This window comes from Capsicum annuum, chromosome 4 (genome assembly GCF_002878395.1).
Source record: "Capsicum annuum cultivar UCD-10X-F1 chromosome 4, UCD10Xv1.1, whole genome shotgun sequence".
Taxonomy (NCBI): Eukaryota; Viridiplantae; Streptophyta; class Magnoliopsida; order Solanales; family Solanaceae; genus Capsicum; species Capsicum annuum.
Window position 1 is genome coordinate 92,452,192 of NC_061114.1, and position 10,873 is coordinate 92,463,064.

The following is a 10,873-nucleotide window of genomic DNA, read 5'->3' on the forward strand; positions in this document are numbered from 1 at the left end:
GAACAAATCCCCTTTGTCAGACTTATGGTAAGAATCACAAAAGTGCTTGTACAGTTGATAGCGATGTCTATTTTAGGTGTATCAAGCTAGGCCACAGAGTCAGAGACTACCCCCAGTCAGGTTATCAGAGTTATCTCCGCTTCTCAGCTCAGTTCGATCGCCCAAATTAGCAGGGTGCCACTTTCAGTGCTACTAGTGGGCAACACCCAAATAGAATTTATGCTCTCCAGTCCCGACAAGATTAGGAAAATTCTCCTGATATGGTTACTGGTACGTTATAAATATTATATGTGCATGTTTATTCTTTGCTAGTTCCCGGAGCTTCTTTGTCTTTTGTTACTCCTTATATAGCAGTCGATTTTGGAGTCGGTCCCAAAATTCTAGTAGAGCCCTTTTCAGTCTCTAACCTAGTGGGTAAAACTATCATAGCCCGGTGGGTATACAGGAACTGCCCAGTTATGGTATTTCAGAAAGTCACTTCAGCAGACTTAGTCGAATTAGAGATGACTGATTTTAATGTCATTCTTGCAATGGATTGGATTCATTCCTGCTATGCCACAGTCGACTGTAGAAACAGAATAGTCCAGTTTTGATTTCCGAATGAACTCGTCCTAGAATGAAAGTGTAGTGTATCCACTTTCAGAGGTCAGCTTGTTTCCTACCTTCAGGCATGAAAAATGATATCTAAAGGATGTGTCTATCATTTTGTTTGAGTTAAGGACTCTAGTTTTGAAACTCCCAGTCTTGATTCAGTCCCAGTCGTGAATGAATATTTAGATGTCTTTCCCAAAAATCTCCTAGGGATTCCTCCCAAAAGGAAAATAGACTTCGACATCGATTTTATTCTAGATACTCAGCCTATATCTATTCTGCCATACATAATGGCACCAACAAAACTTAGAGAATTGAAAGAGCAGTTGAAGGATCTCTTAGATAAAGGGTTCATCAGACCTAGTGTTTCCCCGTGAGGTGCACCAGTCTTATTCGTGTGAAAGAAAGATGGTTCTCTCCGAATGTGAATAGACTCTCGTCAACTCAATAAAGTCATGGTTAAGAACAAGTATCCAATTCCCAGAATCGATGACTTGTTTGACCAACTTTAGGGTGCCAGCTATTTCTTTTAGAGAGACCTCAGATCAGGCTATCATCAGCTCAGATTCAGAAACTATGACATTTCAAAAATAGCTTTTCGAGCTCTGTATAGTCACTTTGAATTCCTATTCATGTCCTTTGGTCTCACCAATAACCCAGTAGCTTTCATGGACTTGATAAATCGTGTGTTCAAGCAGTACTTGGACATGTTTGTTATAGTATTTATAGATGATATTCTGGTCTATTCTCATAGTGAGCGTGATCATGCAGACCATCTCAGAATTGTACTTCAGACTCTCAGAAATCATCAGTTGTTTGCCAAATTTAGTAAGTGCGAATTTTGGCTAAGGTCAGTAGCATTCCTTGGTCATATCGTTTTCGGTGGTGGCATTATAGTATATCCTCAAAAGACCAAAGTAGTAAGAAATTGGCCCAGACCTATCTCTCTATCAGATATAAGGAGTTTCTTAGGTTTGGCTGGCTATTATAGATGGTTTGTTGAAGGATTTTTGTCTGTTGCATCCCCTATGACTAGATTGACTCAGAAAAAAGTCAAGTTTCAGTGGTCAGATCCTTGCGAGAAGAGTTTTCAGGAGTTGAAGACTTGACTCACCTCAGCTCCAGTCCTAGCTCTTCCAGATAGTTTTGATAGGTTTGTAGTATATTGTGATGCATCCAGAATAGGTTTGGGTTGTGTCCTCATACAACATGGTAAGGTCATAGCCTACGTCTCCAGATAACTTAAATCCCATGAGAAGAATTATCCTACTCATGATCTTGAGTTAGTAGCCATGGTATTTGCCTTAAAGATTTGGAGGCATTATCTATACGGAGTGTATGTAGATGTGTTCACAGATCATAAGAGCCTTCAGTATGTCTTTTCTTAGAAGGATCTTAATCTTCGTTAGAAAAGGTGGTTAGAGATCTTGAAAGATTATGAAATGAGTGTCCTTTATCATCCGGGCAAGACCAATATAGTGGCCGACGCTCTCAGTAGACTGTCTATGGGTAGCATTGCTTATGTTGAGGATAATAAGAAGAAGTTAGCTCAGGAAGTTCATCATCTTACCAGACTAGGCATTCGCTTAGTCGATATTGAGAAGGGTGACATATGGGTTCAGAGTAGTTCAGAATCATTTTTAGTTTCTAAGGTAAAAGAGAAGCAAGATAGAGATCCCAGTTTAGTCAAGTTGAAGGAGTCAGTCAGGGATAAAAAAATAGAGGTTTTCTCCCAAGGGGGAGATGGTGTATTGTGTTATCAGGGTGATCTCTGTGTTCCAGATGTAGGCTTAAGGCAAAAAATTCTTGCATAAGTGCATGGAGCGCGCTACTCTATTCATCCAGGGACCATAAAGATGTACCGCGACTTGCGGGAAATCTATTTGTGAGTGGGATATAGAAAGATATTGTACAGTTTATGGCTAAGTGCTCTACATGTCAGCAGGTTAAGATAAAGCATCAAAAGCCTAGTGGGTCCATATAGGAGTTCAGTATTTGTACTTGGAAGTAGGAAGAAGTGAACATGGACTTCGTGACTGGTTTGCCTCGTACTTGTCACCAACATGATTCAGTTTGGGTCATTGTAGATAGAATAACCAAATTAGCTCATTTTCTTCCAGTTCATACCTTTTTTTTAGTTGAGGATTACGCCAAACTCTATTCAAGAATTTGGTCAGATTACATGATGTTCCATTGTCCATTGTCTCAGACAGAGGTATCCAGTTCACCTCTCATTTTCGAAAAGTATTCCAAAAGGGTCTTGGTACCCAAGTTCATCTCAGCACAGCCTTTCATCCTCAGATAGATGGTTAATCAGAAAGGACCATTTAGACCCTAAAAAGATATGCTAACGGTGTGTGCAATCGATTTCAAAGGTATTTGGGATGGCCACTTGCCTTTGATTGAGTTTGCAGACAACAATAGTGATCATTCTAGTATTTGGATAGCTCAAGCTCTCTATGGTAGGAGGTGCAGATCTCTAATTGGTTGGTTCTAAGTTTGTGAGGCCTCAGTTATAGGGCCTGACTTAGTATTCGATGCCTTAGAAAAAGACCAGTTGATCAGAGAAAGACTCCAGACTGCTCAGAGTCGACAGAAGTCTTATGCAGATGTACGTAGAAAGGATCTCGAGTTTGAGATTAGTGATTATGTCTATCTAAAGATCTCTCCCATAAAGAAAGTAAAGAGGTTCAGCAAGAAGGGAAATCTCAGTCCCCGATATGTCGGTCCTTTCAAAATTCTCAGTCGCTTCAGCAAGATAGCTTATGAACTTGAATTGCCTTCAGATCTAGCCTCAGTTCATCCAGTCTTCCATGTCTCTTTGATCAAGAAGTGTATAGGTGACCCAACAGTTGTAGTCCCTATTCAGAGCATAGATGTTTAGAACAACCTCTCTTATGAGGAGATTCCAGTCAAAATTCTAGACTATCAGACTTGTAGACTGAGGAATGAAGAAGTCCCTCTAGTCAAAGTTCTTTGGTGAAATCAGTCCGTTGAGGGAGATACTTGGGAAGCAGAAGCATACATGCATACCAGGTATCCTCACCTCTTCCCCGCTTACTCAGATCTAGCTCAAGATAACAGTTCTCCTTAAGCTTTTCAATTTTTATGTCCAGATTTCAGTTATGACTTGGTATCAATCTCATGTCCAGATTTTTACACTTGGGAAGCAGAAGCATACATGCATGCCAAGTATCCTTACTTCTTCCCCGCTTACTCAGATCTAGCTCAAGATAACAGTTCTCCTTAAGTTTTTCAATTTTTATGTCCAGATTTCAGTTATGACTTGGTATTAGTCTCATGTTCAGAATTCCATTTTTACAATTGGTACTAAGTACCATTGCAAATTCAGTCATATGTTAATGCATCAGATTATTCATGTGTTCATGCATAAGACATGCATTCTCATTATGAGAAACTCAGTTATCAGAAATCTCAGTCATATGTTCACGTATCAGCTCAGTCATGAAATCATGCATCAGATAGGCATGCTCAGTACAAGTCTTAGAAATGTCAGTTATGTAGTCTTGTTCCAGTATTCATGTTAGAGTGTACTTTGGCTTATCGTTTCTCCCCTCTCAGTCAGTCTCATTCAAGGACAAATGTTCTCAAGGGGGTGATATTGTAATACCCCAAATTTCCTAGATAATTTCATCCCAAGAAATGTCTAGTATTATCTTTTAAATTGAATTATGTTTATTCCATGAGGAATTTGTAAGATTTTCACTTTTTTTCATGTGAGAAATTCAATAAGCTTTCCATCGATATAAGATTTTCCCAAATCTAATAATCGGGTAAGAAGTTATGACTATTTCAAGTTCCCATCGTAAAACAGTGCCATATTAGTCAGAGCCACGCCATAGGATAATTGGAATTTTTCAAATTCCAGTAGGGGTCCGCGATAGTGGCGCGTTGCGCCAAACTTCCAGGTTGCAAATGAAGTGGCAACGCGGTAGCTCCATGTCGCGCCATCCCTTAATTTCTCTGTTGTCAAATTCCAGTGACATAGTGCAATAGCGCCACGTCGTGCCAGGGGTCCAATTCGGGAAAATTTCACTGAATTTTAAAGACGCGTCCAGGGTTAAAAGGGCCAATTTCCCACCTTTATTTAAACCCAATAACAAATAATTTAGCCATTCTTCACCCAAAATATACTAGTTTCTCCCAATTTTCTCTCAAGAACAAGCTAGGGTTTCAATTAAGGATTTAATTTCAAGAAGATTTCTCTATTAATATTCACTAAATCAAGAACTAAGGTACGCGTTGTGGTGATTTATGGATTCCTTTCATCCATAAATCTCTAGAACCCTATTTTAAATTATGAATCATGATTATTATGTTGTGGATTCCTTAAGTTATATGATGGTTGTTATTTGGTTCCCATGTTGGGATCCTTATGTGAAATTATGAAAACTACATTAGCATATAAATTGAAATCCATGAATTTGGTGGTTTATGATATGTGAAATTTGATGATTTCACCTATGCCTTAAGTTGTGCATGTAAGGCGTTTGATAAAATGCCTAGGAGGATAGAAATTATGCACTATAGCTAAATTGTGATCCAAAATGACTTTCATGTTATTCTTATGTATTGAAATTATTGTTGGATTGCTCATGAGTTAGCCTTATGAAATTATGCTATGTATACATGCTATCTTATTCACGTATCTATCTATGATAATCAAATGGCCATGAAATGTCTTTAATTATTGTATTATAGATTTTTGATGTTAGTCATGTATTCAAGAATGTCATGCCTTGTCAGTTTTCTTCCATTGAGTCCTGGGGGTACTTGTACCCGAAGAATCAGTGTCATGTTTCAAGATACTCTCAGTCAAGCTAGGTTCAGTCGAATTCAATCTATCTCATGACTCAGGAAAAACTCAGTAATCTCAGTAATATTCTGTCAGTCAATGGAATTCAGCTAATTTAGTTAATTCAATTTAGTACAGTATCCATGTTCAGTGTCTATTCAAATGGGAGTGGGAATTAGCACCGAGTGAACCCAGGGATGGGAACACACACTGTCAGATGAGGGTGTGATTCTTAGAAGTCATCCTTTCATTCCAGAACTATGTAGCTAGCATAGGTTGAGACATCAACACTGTCAGATGAGGGTTGATGAGGTGGATAAACACTATCAGATGAGGGTCCTATCATTCTTTTTTAGGGGATACTATCAGATGAGGGTCACCCACAGCTTGTCCTTACCAGTGGCGTGGTGTTGACACCCTTCCAATTGGGGTTACAGATTGGACCCCAACTCAGATATAATGCATTCTTTGGGGCATGTCAGTTAGATAACTACTTCCCACAGTTTTAGTTACAAAATTTAAGACTGTCATATACAATCATTTAATCTCAGTAATAGAACTCTCAGTAATAGAACTCAGATAGTTCTATAGAATTCAGGATTGTCAGATACAGTCAACTCAAAATAGTTTGAAACTTAGCTAGTTTCATCAGATTTAGGACTGTCAGATATAATCACCCATGTTATCAGTTATATCAGTTATACAAATTCAGTTATTAGTAATTTCATGTTATCACAATCTCAGATATAGTTATTATGTATTCATGAAAGTATTCTTACGTTCATATTAGTCAGTTAGTCAGTATTATTAATGCATATGATCCCCATGCATTCATCCTACCTCACATGCATACTAGTATATTCAAAGTACTGACATAATTGCGCTATGGTGTCTTATACCATAGGTTCACAGACACGAGCTCCAGAGCATCAGTAGATTCCAGATATCAGCAGTCAGTTAGCAGTGAGTCCTCATCCTCCAAGGATGATATGATTTGTTATTTCATTATCTCAGTACTTAGTCATTTTAGTAGTCGGAGTTAGTTGGGGACATATCCCATCAACTCCTGATTCAGATAGTTCAGTCAGTTGGAGGCTTTCCAGACTATCATGTTTAGAGTATCATGTTATTTTAATTTTGTTTTGGGTATTTCATACCCCATTCAAATGTTATATCTTTATCAGTTATGTTACAGTTTGAACCTTATGGCCTTTCAGTTTATATTTCTGCATTATACAGTATATCATATAGTATACAGGCACAAATATCAGTTATAGGTTATCTTGTGGTCCTTTGGGGTCATGAGCACCGTGTAGCATTCTGAGTTCTAGATTCGGGGTGTTACAACTGTGGTCTTCTTGGGCACATGATTAGAAACTATCCTATTTTCAAGGTTGCTTTTGGGGAAAACAAGGTTCTCATTGCCTTTTCTTCAGCTCTAACATTAAAGGCTGCACCGTCTTGCTCTGGCACTGGTCGAAACTGACTCTATGCTCTCACTACCTGCCAGGAGTCCGAGGCATCACCTGATGTTATGAATGGTATGTTAAAACTCTTCTCCCGTGATGTGTATTATTTATTTAATCAGGGGTCCACTCTTTCTTATGTGACCCCATTTATAGTTGTGCATTTTAGCTTTGGTATCGAGTGTATTTCAGACCCTTTTTCTATTTCTACTTTGGTAGGTGATTCTATGGTTGCTATTTCAGACCCTTTTTCTATTTCTACTTTGGTAGGTGATTCTATGGTTGCTAGAAGAGTCTATAAGGGCTGTGTGGTATCTATGGGTGGTCGGGAGACTCTGGTGGATCAATTTGAATTAGACATGGTTGATTTTGATGTTATATTAGGGATAGATTGGTCGCACTTATGCTATGCTTTTATAGACTGTCGGACCTATAAGGTTATCTTTAAATTCTCTAATGAGCCAGTTATTGAATGGGAGGGTGGTTCCCTAGCTCTTAAGGGGAAGTTCATATCATATCTTAGAGCTCAAAGATTAATCTCCAAGGGGTGTCTCTATCATTTGGTCTAGGTTAAAGATTCTAACTCGTATGGTCCTTCTTTACATTTCGTCTCGACGATGAATGAATTTCCTAAGGGCTTTCCTGATGACCTTCTTAGTGTTCCTCCTGATAGGGAGATTGATTTTGGAATAGATCTTGTTTCGGACACTCGTCCTATTTTCATTCCCCTGTATAGAATGGCTCCAACCAAAATGAAGGAGCTTAAGGAGCAATTAAAAGATCTTTTAGACAAGGGTTTTCTCTATTCTTCTGTGTTTCTATGGGGTTCACCGATGTTAGTCGTGCATAAGAAAGATAATTCCCTTTGGATATGTATTGACTACCTACAGTTGAATACATTGATGGTAAAGAATAAGTACCCTCTTTCTAGGATAGATGATACGTTTGATCAGCTTTAGGGTGCTAAGTTTTACTCCAATATTGATCTTTGGTCTGGGTATCTTCAGCTATAGGTTTGGGAGGTTGATATCCCTAAGACTGCTTTCCGTACCTTGTATGGGCATTTTGAGTTTCCAATTATGTCTGTTGGGTTGACCAATGCCTCATCAACATTCATGGATTTGATGAATAAAGTCTTCCATTAATTTTCTGATTTGTACGTTATTGTCTTCATATATGATATTCTGGTGTACTCTAAGAGCGATGTGGATTATGCTTACCACCTTCACATTGTGTGCAGACCCTAAAAGATCAGCAGTTGAATGCTAATTTTTCAAAGTGTGAATTTTAGTTGAACGCTATCACTTTTCTAGGTCATGTCATTTCTGGTGAAGGCATCATGGTGGATTCGTGGAAAGTTGCAGTGGTTAAAAAGTGGCCTAGACTCACGAATCCAATTGATATTAAGAGCTTCTTGGGTTTGGTCGGTTATTACAGAATATTTGTGGAAAGTTTCTCTTCTATAGCGGCCCCGTTGACTAAGTTGACTTAGAAGAACTGAAGTTCTTATTGTCTGATGCTTTTAAGGGTAGTTTTAAAAAGCTGAAGGATAAGCCAACTTTGACTCTGGTCTTGACCTTGCCTGAAGGCACTGAGAGATATGTGGTCTATTATGATGTATCCCGTATGGGGCTTAGGTGCGTATTGATGCAACATGGCAAGGTGATAGCTTATGACTCTAGACAGTTGAAGATGTAAGAAAAGAATTATCTGACTCATGACTTAGAATTTTTGGCTATGGTATTTGCACTGAAAATTTGGTGTCACTGTGCATGTGGATATCTTTTTCAATCATAATAGCCTGCAATATGTGTTTATTCAAAAAGAGCTTAATCTCAGGCAGAGGATATGACTTGAGCTGCTCAGGGATTATGATATAAGTCTTCACTACCATCTAGGTAAAGCTAATATTGTTGCTGATGCTCTTAGAAGGTTACCTATGGGAAGTATAGTTCACGTGGATGAAGGAAAGTAGGAGTTGGTGAAATATATTCACCATTTGGCTAACCTTGGTGTTCATCTCTTGGACTCTGAGGATGGTGTTGTGTTTGTGTATAAGGTGGCGCAGTCGTCTTTTGGTGCTAAAGTATAGGAAAAACAAAAGTTAGATCCTATCTTGATGAGGATCAAAGTTGATGTAGGTGGGCAGAAGGTGATGGCCTTTGAGATTAGTGCTTGAAGTACCAAGGGAGGTTATATGTTCCCGAAATAGATGGATTGCAAGAGAGGATCTTGGCTGAGGCGCATATGTCGCGCTACGCTATTCATCCTGGCTCAACAAAAATCTATCATGACCTTAAGGAGATGTATTGGTGGAACAATATGAAGCGGGATGTGGCTAGTTTTGTAGTTAAGTGCATGGTGTGCTAACAAGTGAAAGTTGAGCACATGAAGCCCTTAGTATTATATCAAGAAATGGAGTTGCCTATTTGGAAATGAGAGGTGATTAATATGGATTTTGTTACCGGTCTTTATCGGTCTCAAAATTAGTTTGATTAGATTTGGGTCATCATGGATAGGATGATAAAGTTTGCTCACTTCTTACCAGTATGGACAAATTTTTTGGCAGAAGATTATGTAAGGTTGTACCTCCATGGGAATGTGAAGTTGCATAGGATGCCTATTTCTATCATCTCAGATCGTGGCACGCTGTTTTTATGTCATTTTTGGCGTTCGTTTCATAAAGGTTTGGGGACTAAGGTGAGTCTTAGTATGACTTTCCACCTATAGTTGGATGGGCAAGTGGAAAGGACTATTCAGACGTTGGAAGATATGCTACGTGCTGCGTGATTGACTATGGTGGTAGTTGGGTTGAGCATTTACCTCTTATAGAGTTTGCATACAATAATAGCTACCACTCTAGCAATGGAATGACTCAATTTGAGGCATTCTATGGTAAGAGGTATAGGTCTCCTATTGGGTGGTTCGAGGTTGGTGACGCGGAGATTTTTGGCTCGAATTTGGTTCACCAAGCTATAGAAAAGGTAAATGTGATTTAGGATGGACTTAGAGCCGCCTAAAGTCGCCAAAAGTCATATGCAGATATGATCCACAAGAATTTAGAGTTTGAGGTTGGGGATAGGGTATTCTCAAAGGTATCTCCCATAAATAAAGTGATACGATTTAGGAAAAAGTGAAATCTTAGTGCCCGGTATGTTGGTTCGTACTTAGTTTTGAGAAGAGTTGGCAATATTGTGTATGAGTTGGAGTTGCCTTCTAGTTTGAGCTCCATTCACCCGATGTTCCATGTTTCTATGTTGAGAAAGTGTATGGGTGATTCACCACAGATTGTGCCTATTAGAATATTGGTGTTTCATATTTTCTATCTAATGAGAAGGTACCGGTTGAGATCTTGGATCAGCAGGTTCATCAGTTGTGGACCAAGGACGTAGCTTCGGTGAAGTTTCTATGGAGGAACCACAAGGTGGAAGAGGCTACATGGGAAGCTGAAGAGGACATAAAGTCCAAGTGGAGGAGGCTACATGGGAAGCTGAAGAGGACATAAAGTCCAAGTATCCATTCCTCTTTCTCGTTCTGAAAAATCGTGGTTAAGGTTTGTGTTGATCTTAACATCTTTGTTTTCTATCTTAAAGGTAAAAGTAGGTTGTGAATTCCTTCATAATTTGTTTTGTGTCTTAAAGGCAAGTGTAGATATGTTTAGGGGTTTAGTCGTGCTAGTCACTGCCTTGTCCCATTCATTCGAGGACGAATGGTCCAAGTGGGGGAGAACTAGAATACTTGGGGTTTTGGACCTTGGGAATTTCAGGAGTTTTGGACTCATTGTCTAAGTAACGATTCATCATACGAGTCGTATGATGTGGGTAAGCATAGAAATGCTTGGGGGTTTAGTTGTGCAAGTCACTGCCTTGTTCCATTCATTCAAGGACGAATGGTCCAAGTAGGGGAGAACTGAAATACCCAGGATTTTGGACCTTGGAAATTTCCTGAGTTTTGGACTTACTGTATTAGTAAAGATTCACCATACGAGTCATATGATATG